Source organism: Tamandua tetradactyla, chromosome 19 (genome assembly GCF_023851605.1).
Source record: "Tamandua tetradactyla isolate mTamTet1 chromosome 19, mTamTet1.pri, whole genome shotgun sequence".
Lineage (NCBI taxonomy): Eukaryota > Metazoa > Chordata > Mammalia > Pilosa > Myrmecophagidae > Tamandua > Tamandua tetradactyla.
The window spans coordinates 50,689,227-50,714,830 of record NC_135345.1 but is presented as its reverse complement, the minus strand read 5'-3'; the positions used below and the strand labels follow the sequence as shown (position 1 = coordinate 50,714,830).

At 37.2% G+C, this 25,604-nt stretch overlaps 1 long non-coding RNA gene across 1 annotated transcript; it reads left to right on the top strand.

Annotated features, from left to right (window-relative positions):
* Positions 1–15,014: 15,014 nt before the first annotated feature.
* Positions 15,015–17,438, top strand: LOC143663605 (uncharacterized). Its single transcript, XR_013166067.1, has 3 exons — positions 15,015–15,048; positions 17,130–17,209; positions 17,293–17,438. It is a non-coding gene; the product is annotated as an uncharacterized LOC143663605 (long non-coding RNA).
* The last annotated feature ends 8,166 nt before the right edge of the window (positions 17,439–25,604 follow it).

Below are 25,604 nucleotides of genomic sequence, written 5' to 3'. Positions count from 1 at the left end.
TGTGAACAGATATTGGGGAGAAGTACCGTAACATAAAATAGGGTAACCTTCAGTTAATCAGCATTTATGGTAAATTATTCAGAACACTCAATACTTTCTGATACATCTAGAGTACAGAAGTGGGAAAAATAACACAGTAAGGCTTCCAGCCATTGTGGAAAGTCTTTGTTCTTTCTCTTGATAGGTATAACATATTGATTTTAAAGAAAACTTTCCTTGATGATGTAGGATCTTGCAAATACTCAGAGTCATCATTGCTATATATGATTGTATGGCTATAAACAATCTTTCATATTTATTTAACAAATATTTATTGGAAAAAACAATTCTAATTCTAGTCAATGGGAATATCATGGCAAACAAAATAGAAGTCCTACTCTTATGATGCTTACATTTTTTGGAGTCTAAGAAAATATTATACCACCTTGCTTCATTGTAAAATGTTTTGGCTAAAAAAGGAGTGCAGGAAAAAAGTAGTTCCTTGATGTTTGTTGTTAATTAACTTCTGATTGTGATTTTATTTTATGATGAATACTCTCCAAATTTTCTTTGGATTGTAAAAATGATGATAATTATTATGATAATAATGACCTCCCTGGTGAAACAAGTTTGACAGGTCCCTATATTTGCCTTGGGAATGAATTGCAGCAGTCTCATGTTGACTTTGTTTTAGTTTTTCATGAGAATTACAGCTTGTTTCTGATCCTATAGGATAATTATGATTTTCTTTAAAAGTGGGTGTGACAATTTTGACTTCTCAAAGTGATATCTTGGTAGAGGGGTTAAAGAAAAAATATTATTTTGATCATTTTTAGCTCTCTTTATCTCCAAAAAAAATGTTGATGTTTGTCTCTCTCTGAGTTTTGGGATTATAAAGTGATATTGTCAACTTGCATTTGTATAGCTCTTTATAGCCTTCAATAATGCCTTATAATTATTTTCATTAGCTGCTCATAGAGAAGCATTGCAGTAGGCAGGGCTGGCATCAGCGTCTCCCCTTTACAGAAAAAGAAACTGAAGCTCAGAAAGATCTCTGCGAAGAGCTCATCGGCAATTTGGTGATGAGCTGGATCTAGCATCCAAGTCCTTGAGGAGCAGGCAATTGTTTTTAGGCAGTGGCTGCGATCAGTGGCAGAGCAGGCAGATCCTGTTCAGGGTGGTTACTGCTTTGTGAGCATTGTTAAATATTAAGAAACCACCTTAGCTCTGTGATTGAATACCAACTTTGGGCAAGGACTATAAAACATTATTTTAAAGGGAAAGAGCATAAATCAATATATTCCCTTTTTCCTACAAATGGTAGTACACCATGCTTTTGATGACTTTCCATACTTGTTCATATGGAGGTGCCTTGTTATTTTTAATAACCATATAGCACTGCATCCTTAGGGGCCCTTTTTTTTTTTTGAAGGAAAAAATAAAGATAAAGAAGGGAAATAATAAAAGGAGAGAGGAATGGAGAGAGATTGGGGCTCTTTGTAGTGTAGAGGAAGGAGTACTTAATTCAACAGCAGTGGTGAAATCTTGAAGATTCTAGAATGGGAATATAATAATAGATGCTCCTTGAGAAGATTGACCTATGAGTGCTGAAGAAGTGGAGGGAGGGCAAGACTGAGGATGAATAAACCAGTTAAAAGTCTTAGTCAAAGGTAAAAGGTCATGAGAACCTGACAAATCCTGGTGATAATTAGAATGAAAAGTGGGAGTGGTGGCAAGAGCCATTGCAAAAGTAGAATATGTAGAATTTGGGTGGAAAAGAAAAAGAGCCAAAGACAACTCCAACTTCCAAGTGAACTTGAATGAAGGAACAGTGGTTTTATTACTCAGAAATGGGAAAGTCAGGAAGAAGAGCTGGTCTGATAGGGTGAAACATGGAACTCCATGTTTTTGGATACAATGAAGTTAGGCAGAAGTCGTTGCTTCAGAAATTGCCTTAAAAGAGTTAGGCTAAAAATAGTGTCTTAGTTTCCCAGGCTTGTTGTGACCAAGTACCAAAACTGGTGGCATAAAACAACATAAATTTATTGCCTCACTGTTCTGGAAGCTACCAGTATGAAATCAAAGTGACAGCAGGTCTGTGCTCCCTCTGAAGTCTGCAGGGAAGAATGTGTTCCTTGTATGTCTCCTGCTTTCTAGCAGTATCTAGAAATCTTTGATGTTTGTGCCGGTTTGGATCTATTATGTACCCCAGAAAAGCCATGTTTTAATCCTGACCCAATCTGGTGGAGGCAGCTGTTTCTTTTAATCCTCATTCAATACTGTAAGGCAGATTCTTTTGATTGGGTTATCTCCATGGAAAGGTGATGTGCCCAATTATGGATGTAACCTTTTGATCAGATGGGGATGTGACACATCCATTTAGGGTAGGTCTTGTTTAGTTTACCAGAGTCTTTAAAATGGGAAACATTTTGGAGAAACCTCAGAAACAACAAAGCAGAACTGACACAGATGTTGACACTTGGAGAACAGAGACACTGATGTTTGGAGATCCCTGGAGACCAGTAGACATCACCATGAGATGTTAAGCAAGCCAGAACCTGGAGAGAGCCAAAGGAAGCCAAGAAATGAAAGCCAGCCCTAGAGAAGTGAAGTAAGGAGCCGCCACAGGAACAGAGGCTGAAAGTAATGGAGCCCAGGAGCAAAGGACCAGCAGATGCCAGCCCTGTGACTACCCAGATGAAATATGTGTTCCTGACCCATCAACCTTCCTTAAATTAAGGTATCTTTCCCTGGATGCCTTAGTTAGGGCATTTTTATAGACGTAGAACTGTAAACTTGTAAGTTATTAAATTCCCTTTATAAAAGACCTTCCAATTCTATATTGTATTCTGACAGCTCACAAACTAACACAGCATGTTTTGGTTTGTGCGACCAAAATTCCAATCTCTGCCTCCATCTTCACATGATGTTCTCCTTTATTTCTGTCTGTCTCTCCTCTTCTTATAAGGACACACATATTGAATTAAGGGCCCACCTTACTCCTGTGTTTCTTCATCTTAACTTTATTAATATGATCTGCAAAGAGCTATTTCCAAATAATGTCACATTCTGAACTATGAGGATTGTAACTTCAGCATATATTTGGGGGGACCCAAATTATAGAGTAGGTATTCAAAACATTTGGAATGAATGAACGTGTGAAATATGGTATAGGAGCTAAGGAAAGTGGTCTGAGAGATACCTGCATAAAGATAGTGGCTGAAGTTTATGGGAGAGAATAGTGAACATAGGGGCCCCTATGTTCCTGAGCAGTGTGAGTTGCCGAAAGTGGGAGTGTATGTATTACTCATTTTTATATATGTGTGGTACTGCTACCTCCGGAAGTAGTCAGAACTTATTGACTAATGAAAAAGTGACCTCCAAGTCTGTGTCATTGTAGTGGTGAGAAGTGGTGGTTAAGAACTTATTTTTAAGCTGCAAAATCATTTAGAAAATTTGTTGTATTTTTTAAAGTGTGTTAATTTGGGGATGGCATGGGGATCCTAGGTCTAAAGCAAAGCTAACACCCCAGCATCATGTCTTTACATGGCCAATATTTTAAGACATAGTTTTTAAATTTATGTCACTGCATTGTAAATAATTGCTCAAATCTCAAAGTCATGGTCCCTGAAGATTATAAAGAAGACCGCATAGTTTATATACATAACATGAAACAGTGATAAATAAATGTCACTTAGGGCAATTGGTGACTACCCTGACATGGGCCTAACATGCCTACTTGGAATTGCATGAAAAGAGCTTGGGCTTTGTAGCCTGTTTTTGCATACTAGCTCTACAGTAAAAATTGTGTGACCTTAAGCAAATCACATAACTTCTCTGAACTTCATATCTTCCTCTGTGAGATAGAGAACATAAAGCCTATGTCTCACAATGTTACATAGATCGATTGTGCTAATACGCATCGAGTATAAAGCCTGACTCATAGTAGGCACTCAATGAACACTTCTTTCCTTTCTCTTTATCTCTATTGTCTCAAAGTATTAGAGTCTGAAGAAAGGACAACTGATAACAGAGAATGGCAGGTATAGAAGTTCTTTCTCACTTGCCTGTCTTATACATCACCATATAAAGGGCCATTAGCAACTCCCTGAGGCTTTCTACATGAAGCAGTTAGAAATGTTTTTACTTGGAGTCTGAAAAACTGTATAGCATTTGTAGAGAACCTGATGTTGTCAAGATTGGAAGTCCCTGATTATCTTAGAAAGAGGCTGTCATTTTCCTAGTTTCTGACTGCCTCTTTTAAATCTTTCATTAAAACCTGACCTTTTTCCAAGGAGACGTAGCTTTCCACTTCTTGACTTGGTCAACTCCTGGCCTCTTGTTGCTGCTCTATATTCATCAAATAATTTGGTGCACTTATATCCCCTCCCTAATAAGTTTCACTCTCATTCTGTGTATCCTCCACAACTGTGAAACATGACACATTCAAGTAATCTGGGTCCCTAGCCTTACTGATTTTTGTCTTTTCAACTCCAGTGATTTTCTCTTCTTCTTCACTGTGCTCACTTGTGCCCTTGCCACCACTCAGAGCTGTGCCATCTTTACATTTGTAACCTTCAGTACAGCATCTCATTCCTGACCACAGTGTCTTATGCTTCTGCTCAGCCAAGATAGCAATAGAAGATGCTCCGAGGTGCTGTCCCCACACAAAATCTTTATATAACTAGCAAAATCTGGCAAAGCCATCTTCCTCAGTACTCCAAAAACAGTTATAGGATTGCAGTAACTGGGTGAGTGCCAGCTATCAGTACAGATATTTGCGAGTCTCCTGGCTCATGAACAGTTATATCCATACTGTTCTTAACACAGCCCATTGAGTGCTTTGCATAGTGCCAATCTCCTACCATATGGTGTCAGTACTGGGTTGTACTACAACAGCTGTCCATATGGGAGGCTGCCTACTAGTAGATCCACCAGTGTACCAAGCAGGCTTGGGAATGGTACCCATGACTTCAATAGTGGACATTCCAACACCTGTTTCAGGCACAGTGACTTTAGCTGTTAAATTTAGACCACTGGTCCAAGAATTTCATGCATTTCTGCACTCAGAGAGTTGGTATAGAAAATGCTACACTTTAGCAGGTAGGATTTCCATTTGGTCAGCATGCTCAGTTGGGCAGTGCCTGAAGCGGTGTTGGTTATCCACTTGAATAAGGATGGCCATTTTCAAGGTAATTGGGCATCTTTGCATCAGTTCTACTACTTGCAATAAGGCATTATATGCAGCACATAATTGCTTTTCCAGAGGGCTGTAGCTCTGTTCTTCCCCTTTCCATAATTGTGACCAAAAGTCAAGGGGCTTTGTGTAGAATGTCACCTCTGCCACAGATCCCACCCAAAGACAATATCAGTGCTGGTTACATCCAATTTACAGGGTGGGTCTGGATCTCCAACCCCAGGGCTTATGCCAGTGCTATCACCCTATTTACCTTTTCAAAAGCAGCCTGGTGGAGGGTCCCTCAACTTCCAAGAATGGCCTTTTCTAATTGGCATATACAAAAGTTTTAACATTTGGGCTAAGGGAGGAACAAAAGATTTCCAGTACCCCAACCACAGCAAGAACACCATTAGTTGTCTCGGCATATGTGGCATAGGAAATCATTGTACCTTATCAAATACTGCAGAGGAATCATTTTTGTCTTATATGATCCTACAATATTTAAGAATGTGACAGGGCAGCCAAAGCATTGCAGTTTGTTGCATATAATTGCCCATCCCCAACTCTCCAGGTGAGATAACAATGAGCCTAAGGCTCATGTTAACACGTCATGCTAACATGACACCACCAATATGGTGGAATAGACTTTTCCACTTAGCCAAAGCCTTTGCCATGAGGCTGTGGCAGATGGCTGGGCTATGTAAGTAGCCTTGTGAGAGAATGGTAAAAGTTCTTTGCTCTCTTTCCCAGGTGAAGACAAAAGCAGGTTGACTGGCCTTATGTGAGGAAATACTAAGGGAAACACCAGTTAAATTTAAAACAAAGTGATAAGAGGCAACCTTCAGACTGGCATTACTTTAATTATTCAGGTTTTATTCTACATTTTCTTTTTCCTTTTAATAAAAAACACATAATTTATACCTTGTATACTTGTTACCAAAATAATTTTGGAACCTCTTTAAGGACACGTTTCACAACATACAGTACCATCAAAATTAAACTTGTCAGAATAATGCTAAATACTTAAAACAGTTTAGTTAATACATTTTTTGAAATGGTAATATGTAATTATTAATAAGAATTTGTACTTCTTTAGAGTTTTATGATTATTACATTATTTTTAAGAAGGTTTGAACAAAAGGCACCTCATTTCTTTTTTTTTTTTTACAAAATAAATTTAACTTCAAGATGGTATTGACATTTAAAGTCTTACTTTTATGCTACTTTGCATCATCATTCAATTTATACCATGGCCAGGCAGCATTACAGCATTACAATAGTAAATCAATTTTTTTTTTCTTAAGGGGATCCCCTCCAAATTTAGACTAATTATATAAATGACAACCTAAAGGGGACATAGCCAGCACATTTGAGAGTTTCCATGGCTTGGCAACACTAACAAAAGTCACAAAGACAAAACATCAAGACAGGAGTTTTTCAATGTCAATAGATTTGCAAAGTAAACACAGCTTGAACAGACTGACAAAGTGAAAGCAATCACAGACTAGAAGAGAAAATATCATACACTTACTTAGCCCTGGGAAAGTCTTAACTTTAAAATCACTATCACACAAATGCACCTAGTGTCCATCTACAGGTAAAGCCTCTCCCAGAACCTCCAGCCTCTGTCCCTGGGGAGCTGCTAGGTGGGGAGCTGCTAGGCGGGGAGCTGCTAGGCATGGAGCTGAGAGATCTGGGGAAACTCCCACAGCTGATGGGGTACAGACCAGGGCTGTATCTCAGAGCAGCCTAGGGGTATTACAAGAGGACTGGCAGGGGATGACAAGTCCTGCTTTAAGAATTTTTTTGAATAAGAGTTTGGATATGTTCAATGTTTTCTTGCGCTAGCATACAAGCGTGCTAATACCTTTAATTGTCATTTACATGGCATAGCCTTTCATTTAACGCATCTTTCAAGTTTGCTTGGGTTATCTGTGTGTCTCTTTCTAACTTAAGTTCCTCTTCTAGGTGGTACACTGCACCTCTGGCTGACAGTGCTTTCTCTGTAGCTGAATAACTGACTCTTAACAAAGGCCAAGCAGCAGCCATAACAGCCTGGTGGTTTTCCTTTTCTTATGGAAATGTCCTCAATGTCCTGTCGTCTGCTGCAGGGGCACAATAGTCTAACCAGGGACTTCTGGGCATTCCCATACTCCCTTGTCAGTCCCCATTCATCTAGGAGGGCAGTCATCCCTCCTCACATGGATGCTAGAGTACAACTGGGGATTTCCCCCCTGAATTCTCCTTTCCCAGGACTCATGCCTATGATGGCCAGTAGCTCTTTGGTCTCCTGGCTGGCTCACCAATTGTTTCAACTTAGCTCTTGGGGGGCTTGGGTCAGGGCAGCCCAAAGATGAAAGGACACATAAGGTACAGAGTTAGATATGAATTTTAATTAGGATTTATGAACAGTAGAGGATCTTCCATGATGGTGGCTGGCCATGGAAAATGGAAGTTAATGTTCCACAGTGAGGGGAGGGGAAGTGCAAGGGCTTATAAGGGTTGAAGGCAAGAGTGTTTCAGCAAGGTCTCATGACACAGGGGGTTGGAGTTTTGTTATCCACAGTGATCAAGGGAGGGGAGTTTTTGTTTGTTTTAAATATTTTTATTAATAAAACAACATACAAATGCACAAACATTTTTAAGCTACAAACGTTCCATACATGGTATACAATCAATGGCTCACAATGTCATCACATAGTTGTGTATTCATTGCCATAATCATTTTTTTGAGCTTTGCATCACTCCAGAAAAAGAAAGAAAAAAGAAAAAAGAAAAATTCATATACTATACCCCTCATCTCTCCCTCTCATTGACCACTAGTATTTCCATCTATGCAAGTTATTTTAACCTTTGCTCCTTCTATTATTTGTTTATTTTTTATCCATATTTTTACTCATCTGTCTATACCCTAGTTTTCATAGTCACACAGTCACATTGTAAAAGTTATATCATTATACAATCATCTTCAAGAAACAAGGCTATTGGAACACAGCTCAACAGTTCAGGTACTTCCTTCCAGCCACTCCAATACACTTTAAACTAAAAGGGGGATATCTATACCCTGTGTAAGAATAACCTCCAGGATAACCTCTCAATCCTGTTTGAAATCTCTCAGTCACTGACACTTTATTTTGTCTCATTTCTCTCTTCCACCTTTTGGTCAAGAAGGTTTTCTCAATCCCTTGATTCCGGGTCCCATCTCTTCCCAGGGTTTCTGTCCCACTTTGTCAGGGAGGTTTACACCTCTGGAAGTTATGTCCCACATAGACGGGGAGGGCAGTGAGTTCACTTGCCGTGTTGGCATTGAGAGAGATAGGCCACATTTGAGCAACAAAAGAGATTCCCTGGGGGTTACTCTTAGGCTAATTTAATTTAAGTAGGTTTAGCCTATCTTTTGCAGGGATAAGTTTCATAGGGGCGAACCCCAAGATTGAGGGCTCAGCCTATTGATTTGACCGCTTGCTAGAATGTCAGAAATTCTCCAAATGGGGAAGTTGAATATTGCTGTTTTTCTCCCCATTCCTCCAAGGAGACTTTGCAGACACTTCTTTATTCACTGTCCAATCTCTCTGGGATTTTTCAGGGCATCACACTAATCTGGACAAACCAACAAAATCTCATGCCCTATTCAAGATTCCATGTACTTATGATGTTAACTAAACTGACCATACAAGTTAAATTAGGAAATGCACTACCCAACATAAAAAGTTTGCAGCAAATAAACATCTCACCAGTTAGTCTCACACAGAAGTTGAGGTTTTAAAACCTGGATGATATCACCCTTTACCCTGTATTCTGATATACTTAGACCTATTCAGATCAGCTTCTTCACATCTCTGCAAGAGAGGGGAGTTTTAATGTTTTGTTAAGATACATCCTACACGTACTTCCATCCTACCCCACCCCAAGGAGATCTGATGACCTTTGATGTCTGTCCCAGTCATGCAGGCAGCTACATGCAATGATCTACTCTATTTTTTTTCTGTTCTACATATATAATCAGTAATTCTCAATATCATCACATAGTTGCATATTCATCATTTCTTAGAACATTTGTATCAATTCAGAAAAAAAAACAAAAAGACAACAGAAAAAGAAATAAAATGATAACAGAGAAAAAAAGATTATACATACCATTCACCTTATCCCTTGCTTTCATTTATCACTAGCATTTCAAACTAAATTTATTTTAACATTTGTTCCCCCTATTATTTATTTTTATTCCATATGTTCTACTCATCTGTTGACATGATAGATAAAAGGAGCATCAGACACAAGGCTTTCACAATCACACAGTCACATTGTGAAAGCTATATCATTATTCAATCATCATCAAGAAACATGGCTACTGGAACACAGCTCTACATTTTCAGGCAGTTCCCTCCGTCCTCTCCCATATATCTTGAATAACAAGGTGATATCTACTTAATGCGTAAGAATAACCTCCAGGATAACCTCTCGACTCTGTTTGGAATCTCGCAACCATTTACACTTTGTCTCATTTCACTCTTCCCCCTTTTGGTTGAGAAGGTTTTCTCAATCCCTTGATGCTGAGTCTCAGCTCATTCCAGGATTTCTGTCCCACGTTGCCAGGAAGGTCCACACCCCTGGGAGTCATGCCCCACGTAGACAGAGGGAGGGTGGTGAGTTTGCTTATTGTGTTGGCCGGAGAGAGAGGCCACATCTGAGCAACAAAAGAGGCTCTCTTGGGTGACTCTTAGGACTAAATTTTAAGTAGACTTGACCTATCTTTTGTGGGATTAAGTTTCATATGAACAAACCCCAAGACTGGGGGCTCAGCCTATAGCTTTGGTTGCCCACACTGCTTGTGAAAATATCAAGAATTCAACTTGGGGAAGTTGAATTTCTCCCTGATCTCACCATTCCCTGAAGGGGATTTTGCAAATACTTTTCCACTCACTGATCAAATCACTCTGGGATTCATCGGGGCATCACTCTGGACAAACCAACAAAATCTCATGTCGTACTCAAGATTTCAAGTACTTATGGTGTTCAATAAAGCTATCTACATAAGTTATATTAGGAAATGCACTAGTCAAAATATAAATTTTGTATCAAATAAATACTTTTTGCTTTAGTTTCACACGTAAGTTGAAATTTTAAAATATTAATTACCATCTATTTTCAGCACCCTGCAGTAATGACATTCCTTTGTTCTTCCTCATGCACAAACACTTTTAAAATTTGTACATTTATTCACTATTATTATACACTCTAGGCATTCCTAGCTTATACCATCCCAATCTTTATCGTCTATCTTTCTTTCTGATTTCATTTATGCCCCCAGCCCTCCTCCCTCTATCATTCTCACATGCAGCTTCATTCAGTGTTTTAACATAATTGTATTACAGTTAGGTAGTATTGTGCTGCCCATTTCTGAGTTTTTATATTCAGTCCTGTTGCACAATCCGTATCCCTTCAGCTACAATTACCCAATAACTTACCTTATTTCTATCTCCTGATGGTTTCTGTTACCAAAGAAATATTCCAAGTTTGCAATGATCTACTCTTAATGCCAGTGGGGGTGGAGGGGTAGGGATGCTCTCAGTATGAAGGGGAATCCTGGGCTCCAAATCCCCACAATCCACTTTTTACTTCTTATAGCTTCTAAAATGCAAATCCATAAAGATTTTATACTGGTAAATCTGTGACTTGGAGACATACATTGTATAAAAAATTTAATTTTTAACAAATACAACAAAAAGATGGGGAGAATGAGAGGGACATAATCAGTGTATGTGTATGCCATTGAAGTTAAGTGGGTACCAAATCAAACATCATTGTTGTTGATCTAGAATGTTAAATTTTAGACCCGTGATAACCACAAAGAAAATATATGAAAAAAATATACAGAAAGAAATAGTTTCAAACCCGTACAATCAGTAGTAAAAAAAATTTCCAACAAAGAAAATCCCAGGACTGATGGCCTCACTGGCAAATTTTCCAAACATTCCAAGAATTAACACCTATCTTGCTCAAATACTTTCAAAATATTGAAGAAGAGGAAGCACTCTCTAACTCATTCTATGAATCCAACATCGCCTTAAATCCAAAGCCAAAAAAATATACCACAAGTAAAGAACATTGCAGACTGTTCTGGTTTGAAATTGTTATGAACCACAGAAAAACCATGTTCTTCTAATCCAATCTTGTGGGTGCAGACCTGTTGTGAGTGGGGGCCTTTTGATTAGATTGTTTCCATGGAGATGTGACCCACCCAATTCAAGGTGGGTCTTCATTGTACTGCAGTCGTCTATGAAGAGAATAAAAGGCAGAAAACAGAGAGAGCTCAGAGCCTATAAAAAGAGTAGAGAGTTTAGACACTTGGAGACAAAAAATGTCCTGAGACACGGTAAGGTAAGTGATGAAGTCCAGAGCTTGCCCCAGAGAAGCTAAGAGAGGACCCACAGACACATAGAGAGGATAACACCCCAGGAGAGAACAGAGGACCCATAGAAGCTGAGAGAAACATTTCGGAAACCAACCCAAGAAAGAAGGGCTAGCAGATGTTGCCGTATGCATTCCCATGTGACAGAGAAATCCCAGACACAATGGGTCTTCCTTGAGAGAAATCATCCTCTTGTTGCTTCCTTAATTTGGACATTTCATGGCCTTAGAACTGTAAATTTGTAACCTAATAAATTCCCTTTGTAAAAGCCAACCCATTTCTGATATATTGCATTCCAGCAACATTAACAAACCAAAACACTGACCATATCCATTATAAGCATAGATGCAAATATCCTCTATAAGATACCAGCAAACCCAATAGTACATTAAAAGAATTATGCACCATGATGAAGTAGGATTTATTCCAGGTTTTCAAAAGTGGTTCACCATAAGAAAATCAATAAATGTAATGTATCACCTAAATAGGAAGAAGGAGGAAAAAAAACCCCACATGATCATTAACTGATACACAAAAAGCATTTGAGAACATCCAGAATCCCGTCTTGATAAAATCACTCAAAAAACTAGGAAGAGAAGAAAACTTCCTCCCATGATTAAGGGCATCTATGAAAGCTAACATCATACTCAATAGTGAAAGACTGAAAGCTTTCCCTCTAGGATCAGGAACAAGACTAGAATGCCCACTGTCACCATTGTTATTCAACATTGTGCTGGAAGTTCTAGCCACAACAATTAGACAAGAAAAATAAATAAAAGTCATCCACATTGGAAAGGAAAAATTAAAATGCCCACTGTTTGAAGATGATATGACACTATATGTCAAAAATCCCAAAAATCTACAGCAAAACTACTAGAGTTAATTAAAAAAAAAAAAAAGCAAAGCAGACAGACACAAGATCAACATGCAGAAATCAGCAGTGTTGTTATATAATAGCAATGAGCAATATGAAGAGAATTTTAGAAAACAATCCATTTTCGGTCACATATAATATAATCAAACATCTAGGAATGAATTTAAGCAAGGATATAAAAGACTTATACATGTAAAATTACAAAACATTTCTAGAAGAAATTCAGAGATCTTACAAATTAAAGTTTTCTTCTATTCTTAGATTTATACATGGAAAACTACAAAACATTTCTAAAAGAAATTCACAGCTCTTACAAAGGTCGTAAAGTTCCATGTTTATGGATTAGAAGATGAAATATTGTTAACGTGTCAATTCTACCCAAAGTGATTTACAGATTCAATGCAATCCCAATCAAAATTTTCAGTGACTTTACTTGGAGAAATGTAAAAACCAATCATCAAATTTCTATGGAAGGGTAAGGGGCCCAAAATAGTCAAAATCATCTTGAAAAAGAAGAATGAAGTACTCATACTTCCCTATCTTAAAAATTATTAAGAAAGCTCAAAACAGCATTGTACTGGCACAAGGACAGACATAGACTAATGGAACCAAATTGGGAGTTCAGAAATAAGCCCTCATGTCAGTGGCCAGCTGATTTTCGACAAAAGTACCAAGTTCACTCAATTGGGAAAGAATAGTCCCTTCAATGAATGTGCTGATAAAACTGAATATCCATATTACAAAGAGGGAAGGTGGGCCCTAACCTTATACTATATTAAAAATCCATCCAAAATGGTTTAAAGGCGCACTGATATGAAATGAGCAGAATAAGAAAATTCACGGAGTCAGAAGCTAGAATACAGGTTACCAGAGGCCAGGGAAGGAGTAGTGAATGGGTAGGAAATGCTTAATTGGTATGTTATTTCTGCTTGGGGTGATGGAAGTTTTGGTGAAGGATGGTGGTCATTGATAGCACAGCATTATGAATATAATTAACACCACTGAATTATGTACTTGATTGTGTTTTAAAAGGGAAATTTTAGGTTGTAAATGTGTTACTAAAATAAAAGGTTAAAAAATCATAGGAATGTACAACACAAACAGTGAGCCTTAATGTAAATTATGGACTGTAATTATAATTATAATAACATAATTTAATCAATTTTTAACAAAGCCATAACACTAATACAAAGCATTAATTACAGGGAAAACTGAGTGTGTGAAGAGTGTATATAGGAACTCTGTATTTTTTCCCTGCTCTTTTTGTAAATCTACATCTCCAATTAAAAAAGGGGTTAAAATGGCAAATTTTGTGTTTTATATATATGTTACCACAACAAATTTTTAAAAAGAAATCTAGGGATTAACAATAATAGTGCAGGGTCTATATGAAGAATCTGTTTTTGTATGACATAAAGGGAATAACTTTCCAAATTATTCTATGATGTTATGCAAACTTCATCAAAATCTCTGTGGGAAAATGCACTGATAATTATCTGGAGTTAAATTCTGAGGGTCTTTTTTTCAAATTTATTTTCTGTTTTTCTCTGAATTGATTATGTATTAGAAAGTGATGTCTATAAACAAACTTTCCTAAGTTGAACACTTCGGCCAACAAGAAATAATAGGACAAGGGAAGTGATTCTTTTTGTCTTCGGATTTGGGCAAGGCCCAGGCTTGCTCTGATCTGACAGTTGGGATGATATTGCTTGTCCTTGTTTAGTCTTTTACTCCCATATTTTTTTCCTATGTATTGTGATGGGTGAAATAGTCACATGTTCTTTCTTTTCTATTCGTAAGTCATGAGGTCTCTGAAAGGGAGATTGATAGTAATAGGAAGTTGGCCTGCAGGTACTTATAATCAGAATAGCCACATCTCCACAATGGGGATTAAAAGAAGTCAGTGAAGCAATTCTCTTCCTAAAAAGTATTGGTTTCTTGATAAAAACGGTTTTAGTTATATTTTTAAATATACTTATGTTTTCATTGACCCACATCACAAAAATTCTGTATATACTATTTATTGACTACTGGACGCTAGGTTTTTTTTCCCGGTATTGTTTGAATACTAGGACGAGGTTAAGAGCATTATTTATTGTCAGCCACATTTGAAATTTTAGCATTTTATTAAATGTAAATCATTTAAAAAAAAATTTACTGTGAAGAATCCATTTTCCCACATCAAGTGATATCTCTTTCATTTTAACTTAAAGGGTCCTGTGGATGGACAAGGAAAGAGCTATCTCAGGATCCCTCAGGGAAGACTATGTAAGAGGTAGACATGATGGGAAGTTTATTCTAGCTCAAAAGTATATACTATTCAGAGTTATATTCTTTAAACCAATAATACAAGGTACCATTTACATAACATTAGACACTTTACCCATTTACCCCTCACAACAAACTATGAAGTAAGTATTATTTAGGAAAATAAGGAATAATTCCTAAAGAACAGAACTGCTCTATAATGAAATAGGCTACACTTGAAGCGGTAAGTTTCCTAAACCCAGAATAGTTCTAAGAGAGATCAGGTGGTCATTCATTGAGAATGCTGCATAGGCATTCCAGAACTGGAATGAGGTTGGTTCATGGACTTTTGAGACGGTAACCGCTGCTAGGTTTCTATGATTCTCCCCTGCAGAGGCCATCCCATACCTTATAATATGGACAAAACGCCACCAAAAAAATCACTGTGTTGATAATCCAAATATTATCTTTCAGACATATTAATTTTTTCTATCAATCAAGAAGTCAAGACAATTAGTTTTGTCTGTTTGTTGAAATAGATATTATATGCGGCCTTTGGTTTACTTTTCCCCCGAGAGTCAATGGTCCTCAAATTTACAAGTGGTTATTGAAATGGTACACTAAAATGATGAAGACATTAATACTACAATTCAAATAGAGTTTTGATTTCTCAGCTCTAGTACAAAAGATGTTTGGGAAACTCAGAGTCAGTGTAGGAAAGTAATTAAAGGCATATATTTAGACGTCATTCATACTTTTGTTCGTATATTACTACATTTGGTGTACTTTCTGGCTATGTGGTCTTGGGCAAGTAACTTTTCTGAACCTTAGTTTCCTCATCTGTAGGAACCTGAAATAATACTTCACAGTTTTTAATAAGAGTTAAGTGCATAAAGTGCTTTATGTCTGGCACATAGTAACAACCCAAGTCATGTTTTTGAGATTCATCGATGTTGTTGTAAATATCAATAGTTCATTCCTTTTTTATTGTTGAGAAGCATTTCATTTTTCTGCATGAGCCAATTTGTTTATCTACTTTCCTATTGATGAAAAAAAATGTGGGTTGTTTTTAGTTTGGGGCTTCTAGGAATAGAGCTTCTGAAAATATTTTTGTGTAAGTATTTTTAGGTACATATGTTTTGATTTCTATTGAGTAAATACCTGTAGTGGAATTATTGAGTAACAGAGTAGGCGAATGCTTATCTTTATAAGAAGTTCCCAAAAAGTTTGCCAAAATGGTTGTGCCATCTTCCCTTCTACCAGCAACGTGAGTCACTTCCCTTGTTTACATTTAGTATTGTCAGTCTTTTAAATTTTAGCCATCTTGATGAAATGGTATTCCACTGTGGTCTTAATTTTTATTTCGCTTATTGACTAATGATGTTAAGCCCATTTCATATGTTTATTGGCTATTTATATATCTTCTTTTAGGAAGATTTGTTCAAGTCTTTGCCCATATTTTTATTGGGATATTTTTTATTGTTGATTTATAAAAATTATTTTATATTCTGGACCCCAGTCTTTGGTCAGATAGACACACTGTGAATATTTTTCTCTGTGGCTTAACTTCTCATTTTCTCAACAGTCTTTTGATGATGAAAAGTTTTAAATTTTGATGACATCCAAGTATAATAGATTTTTTTTCTTTAATGTTTAATGACTTTTTTTTTTTTTGGTATCTTCTCTCCAAAATCTTTTCCTACCACAAGGTCAGGAAGTTATATTCTGTTCTAAAAGATTTATAATTTCAGCCTTTATGTTTAGGTAATATGGTCCATCTCCATTTTGTGTATGAAATGAGGTAAGGGTCAAGGTTCTTTTTTCCCCCATGTAATCTTATAATTTAATTTACTTTATTTGCACATTAAGAGCAAAATATTTTCACGTTCCCAAAATTAAAACCTGACATCTTTTTGATGGGGCAAAGATTCCTAGATGAATGTGTATCATTGGTTGTTGTAATTGATTTCTAGTTTCTATAGATTTACTTTGATATTTCCTTGGATTTCGATTAAGCTAAATAATTTTTGTCATGAGTGAGCTAGGGCTGTGAGGTGTCAGCACTCACAATTGCCCTGACTCTCTCCCTAGTGATTTTAACTTGCCTTACCTTTTCACTAACTTCCTAACCCTTCCCCAAATGTCCATGCTGCATTTCTTTGTTAATTTACCACATAAGATTTTCTTCACAAGCATTTTCTTTCTACGTTCTGAATTTCCTTAAAAGACATCGGGGTTCTTCTGTTATAGCAAGTAATAGTGTGCTTGTAACACACACAAAAAATTTATAGCTCCTATTCTATTATTTTTTTTCACTGAAAATGTAGAACAATGATAATAGTGAATTATGCTTAGGGGCACAGTTAGTGCTTGGGGCAGGAATGATTCCAGTTTTATATTGCAAAGCTTTATTATGTTTCAACTGTTTTGTTTAATAGCTCCAGGTTGAACTTTCCCAAAGAACTTTCTAGCAAGGAAGCACCTGAGCATGTGAAGAGGTGTAAATAGAGAACCATGGGTATGTGTTAGTTTCCTAGGGCTGTCATAACAAATTACTGCAAACTTGGAGGCTTATAATAACTGAAATTTATTCTCTCACAGTTTTGGAGTCCAGAAATTTCAAATCAAGATGTCAGTAGGGCCATGCTCCTTCCAAAACCTCTAGAGGAGAAGTCTTCCTTGCCTCTTCCAGCTTCTGGTGGTGGTCCTCAGCCTGTGGCAGCATAACTCCAACCTGCCTCAATGTTCACATGATTTTTTTTAATGAAAGGATTTAAAAATTTTTATAATGTTGATGTGTTTCTTATTAAAATTCTACATGAACATTACAGGACAAAAAAGTTCTTGGAGATGAAAAACCTGAGACCAGAATTGAAAAACTAGTTGAAGGTGGAAAATGAAGTTGAGAAAATATCCCAGAGCTAGAGCACAAAGACAAATAGTCCTTGATATACAATATGTGAATAACAGGAATTCCTGAAAGAGAGAAAAGAAAAATAGTCATCAAAAGAAAACATTTCCCAGAATTAAAGGAATGTGCTTCCAAAACTGCATTTGTAAGCCTGGACTTAAAATAATCCAAAGAATGAGGTTTTAAGGCATACATGACAATTTTGAAGTGACTCCTGGAAACAGATCAGGTAACTTAAGAAGCCAAACAAGGGGACTTCTTCCACCAGTCACCAGGCTGAAAAAATGTCACCCAGAACCTATAGCTCGCATTCTGTGTATTGAAAGGGTGTTGGGCTGATTTGAAAATACTGTCATATGATCCTTTTCTTTATGTCTCTGTGTCTCAAATGTCTTTCTGTCTTTCTCTTAGAAGGCAACCTGTCATTGGATGTAGGGCCCATCCTAAATCCAGGATTATCTTATCCTGATATCTGTAATTTAATTATATCTGCAAAGACCTTTTTTCCCAAATAAGGTCATATTCACGAATTCTGGGATTAGGTTTTAGGAGCATTTTTTTAGGAGCCACTATTCACCCCACTACAAGGAACAAAAAGTGGGCTATGACTAATTCTATGCTAAGTAGCCATCAAAATTTTCACAGAGGTGAAATATGCACTGGAGTTTTGAAGGATGAGCATTATTTTTCTAGGGAAAACAAAAGGAGAAAGTTTCATGTCAAGGGCATAGCACAACAAAAGGTATTATTAATCAAAAATGTATTTAAAACCGCAAGTATATGTGCCTGATACACTAGCAAATGCTTATGACATAGGGTAATGACCAAAGCTAATCAAGTTTCCTGGACTTTTAGATGCCTTAGAACTCTTTATGCCAGTCAACTCCATTTTGGTGGGAGATCCTTAAAAAAGAATAAAAGTGTTTCTGCCTAATTGTTAAACTCATCGTTCTTCAAATACCCTTGTGAATTTGGGGCATACAAAGCAGTGTTATTTTTTCCTATTTCAGTAAAGGCTCCATGAATACATTTAAGATGCTCATCATCTTAAAAGGTTACACAAATATAAAAATTTGCAATGATCCCTGGAATTTATTATAACATAGATTTTTCACTTACTTACAAAAACCAGAGTTGGTCCATCATGCAAGAACAAAATTAACCTGTGTAAGAGAACTATGGGAGACAAATTTAAAAAGGTGGTTTGGCCTTTAGCATTCTCCCTATTTTTTTTCCTGGAAATCAACAATAAAAACCAGATTGAGTAATGTCCTTTCTCATTCTCTTCCACGCTTTCTCTTTCCCTTTTCCTTTCTTTTTCTTCATACTTTCTTCTCTGTATTTTTCCTCTCCTCCTTTTCTTTCATTTTGGCAGCCATTTTCAATGCTGTATGCTATCCCAAATATTGAGACTCAGGAAAATAACTTTTTCTTTAGCAGAAACCAAACTGCACAGTGGCCTTTTCCCATAGAAAGAGATCTAATCCTGGGAACTAGGTGTTTACATCTTCATTGGAAGGGAGGGAAGAATAGATTTGTTCTAGTTTGCAAGCTGCCAGAATGTGATATACAGAAATGGAATGGCTTTTAAAAAAGGGAATTTATTAAGATGCAAGTTCACAGTTCAAAGGCCATAAAAATGTCCAGATTAAGGCAAGCCTATGAAAATTTCCAATATAAGGCATCCAAGGAAAGATATCTTGGTTTAAGAAGGTATCTTGGCTGATACGTTCAGGGTTTTTCTCTCAACCAGAAAGGCACTTGGTGAACATAGCAACAGCTGTTAGCTTTCTCTCCAGGCTTCTTGTTTCATGAAGCTCCCCCGGGGGTGTTGTCCTTCTTCATCTCCAAAGTTTTCTGGCTGTGTGGGCTCTAAAGCTTTTTTCAAAATGGTTCCCTCTTAAAGGGCTCCAGTAAGCAACTCCACCTTGAATGGGTGGGTCACATCTCCATGGGAATAATCAAAAAGGCCCCCACCCCAGCAATATTGAATGAGAATTTTAAAACATGGCTTTTCTGGGGTCTACAACAGATTCAAACTGGCACAAGGCTCTAGGCTGTGACCCCAGAACAACATCCCAGAACTGGCCCATGGCTAAGTTTCTTGTTCTCTCACAATTTGGAAGGTGAACAACGATGTGGCTGCCACAGAAATAGTCTCTTCTTGAGTGTACCACCTTAGCTGTACCCAAGGATCAGGAACCCACTTCCAATGCAGCTAAGGTTAAAAAGCTACCCTGCTAGGGCGGTGCAATGGTGGCTCAGTGACAGAATTCCCATCTGCCATGTTGGAGACTTTGGTTCAATTCCCGGAGCCTGCCCATGCAAAAAAAAAAAAGCTACCCTGCTAGACAGAAAGAGGGCAGAGATTGGGCAATTGGTATTTTAGGAGTGCAGAATATTTAATCAGGTTGATTGTAAAAGTTCAGAAATGGTAGCACATTGCTATATGATAATAACACAATATTTTAAGTGTAATTAAGAAAACAGTGTGAGTATGGTTGAAGGAAGATTAGGGTCATGTATGCCACCGGAAGGAAGGCAAAAGGGTAAAAACTGAGGCTGTATAACTTAGCAAAACCTAAAGTGGATGACAACAGTGGCTAATTTTACACATATAAGAACAATTTTATATGAGCGAGAACAAATGTATGTCGTTATTACAAAGTGTTAATAATGGGGTGGTATATGGGAAAAATGCAAACTCAGGTCTATAGTTAGCAGTAACATTGTAATAATCTTTCATTAATTGTAACAAAGGCACTATGCCAAGGCTAAATGTCAATAACAGGATATAAGAGAAGGATGAGGAAGTTTGTTTTTCTTTTTAGAAAAAATGGAACGTCCTATATGGATTGTGGTAGCGAATGTATAACCATGTGATTATAACATTGAGTGTACACTTTGGGTGGATTTTATGGTGTGTGAATAAAACAGTAAAAAAAAAAGAAAAGCTACTTTGATTCTGCTAGATCCACACCAGCAACTACTGGGCATCTGGGAAGCTAGTGAAGATTGATATCTCAGAAAGCACAAGGTCTCCCTGGTTGTGCTTGGTTTCAGCAGTAACAGAGGTACTTCCCTAACTTTCAAGTATCATGCAAGTATATAACTGAACCTAAATGGCAGCCAGAAGCTAAGTTGCAAAGGAGTCTGAGAAATGTAGATTTTTAGCTCATACAGTCTTTGCAGATCATGAAGATCTACAAGAAAGAGGGAAGAAGGGATGTTGTGTGCCAATCCATCATATCCATCATACTGAGAACCATTGAAAAATAGATAAGTAAATCATTTTAAAATGATTGTAAATTGAGTGAATTTTTATTACGTTTAATAAAAAGTCATGTGAGTATAGACTTTAAATCACAAAAGTAAGATTTGGTTACTTAAGAAGTATCTAGTTTCTTGGCTGCTAAAACAAATTCCTTACATCTATAAGGCTTGCATCTTCCTGGAGTTGGTATCTTCTGGCTGGATGACGATCTTTGGGGTTCCTTGGCTTTTCCATCAAACGACAATGTGCATGATGGCATCTTCTCCTTTCCCTTCTGGATTCTCTAGAATTCCAGCTTCTGGCTGCTGCCCATGACTTCTCTTTTTGTGTCCAATTTCCTTTGTTTATAAGGACTTCAGCCATATTGGGGTGAATATCTTCATTCTTTTTGGGTACACCTTAATTCATAACATCTTCAAGGTCTTATTTATAAGTGAGTTCACACCACAGGACAAGGAGTTGGGAAGTGAACATGCCTTTTGTGACATGATTCAATTCCCAACAATAATTATTTATTGAGTTACCTATTACGTATACTCATTCTGTAATGGTTACAAAGATCTCTGCCCTAGAGAAAGTCACAGCTTAGCTGTGAAGACAGATGTGTGAAACAATTTACCATAGATGAAAATAATTGAAATATGTATAAAATGCAGTAATGGAGAAGAGAAAGAAGTGATTAGCTGAGGTGAAGATGGGGAGTCAGTTATGGGCTGATTGGCTTGAGTGATGGGTAGGTGCCGATCTAGGACTGAAGATAGGTGGACTTTCCAGAGCAGGGGAGGCATGTGCAAAGGTATGGAGGTGTGAACTAGCATGTCTTAGGCAGGGAATTTGTGCTGGTTTGAAAGGATGTATGGACCCTAGAAAAGCCATGTTTTAATCAAAATCCCATTTCATTAAGGTAGAATAATCCCTATTCAATACTGTTTGTTTGAAACTGTAATCAGATCATCTCCCTGGAGATGTGATTTAATCAAGGGTAGTTGTTAAACTGGATTAGATGACAACATGTCTCCACCCATTTGGGTGGGTCTTGAGAAGTTTCTGGAGTCCAGTGAAAGAGAAAACATTTTGGAGAATGAGAGAAATTCAGAGAGAGCCAGAGAAGAATGACATAGCCACGAGAGCCCACAAGCCAGCAACCTTTGGAGATGAAGAAGGAAGATGCCTCCTGGGGAGCTTCATGAAACAGGAAGCCAGGAGAGAAAGCTAGCAGATGATGCCTTGCTCACCATGTGCCCTTCCAGCCAAGAGAAAGAAACCGTGACTGTGTTTGCCATGTGTCTTTTCACTTGAGCTGAACTTCATCGGCCTTCTTGAACCAAGGTATCTTTCCCTGGATACCTTTAATTGGACATTTCTATAGACATATTGTGATTGGGACATGATCTCAGCCTTAGAACTGTAAACTAGCAACTTATTAAATTCCCCTTTTGAAAAGCCATTCCATTTCTGGCATATTGCATTCTGGCAACTGGCAAACTAGAACAGAATTGCATCTGGAACTCATTCTGTACCTTTGTGGAAATCTGCTTTCATAGTATCCCAAGCATTAAAAAGTTGGTATATTAATTATAAATTTTCTTTTTTAATTGGGAAATACCATTCCTGTTTTTGAAATATGTAATAAAAGGAAACTCTTTTAAGATAATATACCATTGTTAGACCATTGGTAGACTGGTTTGGTTACTAAGTAAACCAATTATTGATCACCTACTAATTGTAAATATAAATTAATATAAATAAATATATTTACAAATGTAAATATAAATAAATATAAATCTTAATATAAATTAAAGGGGATTAAAAAGAAATTTTAAGAAATTGTCTTGGATCTCTGTTCTAGTTTGCTAGATGCCAGAATGCAATACACCAGAAATGGAATGGCTTTTCAAAACGAAAATTTAATGATTTGCTGGTTTACAGTTCTAAGGCCGAGAAAATGTTCAATTAAAACAAGTCTATAGAAATGTCCAATCAAAGGTATCCAGGGAAAGATACCTTGGTTCAAGAAGGCTGATGAAGTTCAGGGTTTCTCTCTCAAGTGAAAAGGCACATGGCAAACACAGTCACGGTTTCTCCCTCATCTGGAAGGGCACATGGCGAACAAAGCATCATCTGCTAGCTTTCTCTTCTGGCTTCCTGTTTCATGAAGCTCCCCGGGAGGTATTTTCCTTCTTCATCTCCAAGCTCTGGCTGATGAACTCTCTGCTTCATGGTGCTGCAGCATTCTGTGTTCTCTCTGAATCTCATTCACCAAAATGTTTCCTCTTTTATGGACTTCAGAAACTAATTAAGACCCGCCCAAATGGGTGGAGACACGCCTCCAGCTAAACCAGCTTAACAACCTCTCTTGATTAAATTACATCTCCGGGGAGATGATCTAATTACAGTTTCAAACATGCAATACTGAATAGGGATTAGAAGAAACCGCTGCCTTTACAAAATGGGATTAAGATTAAAATATGGCTTTTCTACGGTATACACGTCCTTTCAAACCAACACAGATTCCAAGAACTCAAACTATTTTTGCCACTAAGACAAAATTATTAAAACATAAAATTAGGAAGTAGCAGTGATGTTAAAAATATTTGGCTATCATTACTGTATGAGTACTTACTGATCAGAATCGATGCTGGCTGTAAACAACTGGAACAGCTGTGTTGGTATGAATGATTATGTCCCCTAAAATTTTGTAGGACATAGATTCTTTGGCTACAAATGAACTTGCATTTTTATCAACAGCGCACCACTCCTGTTCTTGCCCATGAGATCACTAGTCAAACCACCTCAAAAAAATCTTCCCAAGGTTTTCCAAGGAATCCCTCAAGAGTTGCCTCACATAAGCAGAGCCTGGTTTTTGTGGAGATAGGTATGTTCTTTTCAAACAGTGGTTTGCAGAAGATGAAGGATGCTCCAGGGCCAGGTGATCGAGGGCAGCAAGATGTTGGGGAGAAGAACATTCTCTAAGCCTTTGCATCAGGACCACTTTCTAGCACTGATGATTGGCAGCCAAAGTGGGAACAGGGAGTGGCATCCTTCTTGGGGGGAACTGTCATTCTCAGGGTGGGACCATCAGAAATGGTGTGAGAGAGGATCTTTCACAAGGATCTGTGAACAACCATCATCAGCTGAGGGAAGTGAAGGCGTCTGTGTTTGGCAATACAGTGACCAGCAGTAATATATGCGGTGCATCTGCCAGAGGCAGCTGGAAAGAGTATGGAGATTTGGCCATACTTGACCCTCTTGCTTGTAGGAAATAATAAACCTTGATTAAAGATTAGGCCAGTGTTGTTCATAATATACTGTTTGAACTACCTGCATCAGAATATTTTAGGGGAATTGCTGGAAATGTGTGGGTCAATTGTATCCTCATTAACTCTAAAGTTTGAATACCACCAAGATACGTATTTTCTGAATATCTGTAGCATTTCCCAGCTGATCACACCCTTTTCCGTATTTATTCCACTACTTTTTACTGTTACTTAATTGTTTGATGTGCTTGCAGGGTTCCTATGGTTTTGTTATATTCCTGCTTTGCCAGAGTATTTCAAGACAGGAATAAATCCAAAATAAAAGAAAATTCTATACCTTTGGTACCTGCTTGAATTGAAAGGAAAAACTCACAAATGACAAACCAATGGAAATTATGAGAATAGACCATGTCTGTATTCTATTTAAAAATACACCTTAGTATAATGGAAGTTTTATGCATGATTGCTCTCTAAACCTACAACTTCTTTGATAAAGAAAAAAAATCAGAGCATCTTATTAACTTGGATGTAAAGCAACAGAGAGGTACTAATCTAGTGAGTAGATACATGAGATGACGTGTTTTGGGGATATTCCTTCCTATACAAATGGATGTCTTATTTGATAGATGTTCGTTTGTAATTGCCCTAAATGTGTATTCATATTCTAACCTCATGACCTCACGTACACAGTGAATTGAATTTGAAAAGAGCTTGAAGTAGAGAGACCCAGAGAGTGTGGATAGGACTGATGTAGTTGTTGCTAAAAGTGGGAACTAAATGAGCTAGAAGTAAAGGTAAATATACTTATGAGGTATTTTGTGATGATGATCTATAGATAAGCTTTATCATCAGTTCCCCAGGCTGCAACTTTGAAGTGGTCTGGTCATGAAACAATCACCTGAATAAAGAAAATGAGATAGACATAATTTGATCATAGCAGGAAATTGTACAACTTCCTTACTGGAAAACTTTGGATGGTGGCTCCAAATGATACAATATCTTCTACTGATAGTTTATTAAGAAGTTATTCTTCCTTCCCTAAGAAGAATTCTGTTTTTTCACCTCTATTACGTTCAAGTTATACAGAGTGGCAAAAAAGTCTGGGAATATGTAAAAATGTATATCTGGAAATATGTAAATATATATACACATATACACATAAATAATGGTTTATTGATATTAAATTATACTATTTGTTATTTTCAAAGGCATTACCTGATATAGTCAATGTGTTATTCATCAATAGCAGAACATAGTCCAAAACGCTATACAAAATTGCAATGAATGTGGTACATCAATACATAATTTCTATCAATCTTTGCATATGAATATGTGATCCATTGCCTCAGATTATATGTCTCTAATTTATACTGAATATGATTGTGCCTCTAATATATGCCAAAATAATTATTCAAGGTTTTTCATTCTGTTACATGTGTGCCAGTACTTCCAGAATGCATGGTCACCCTAT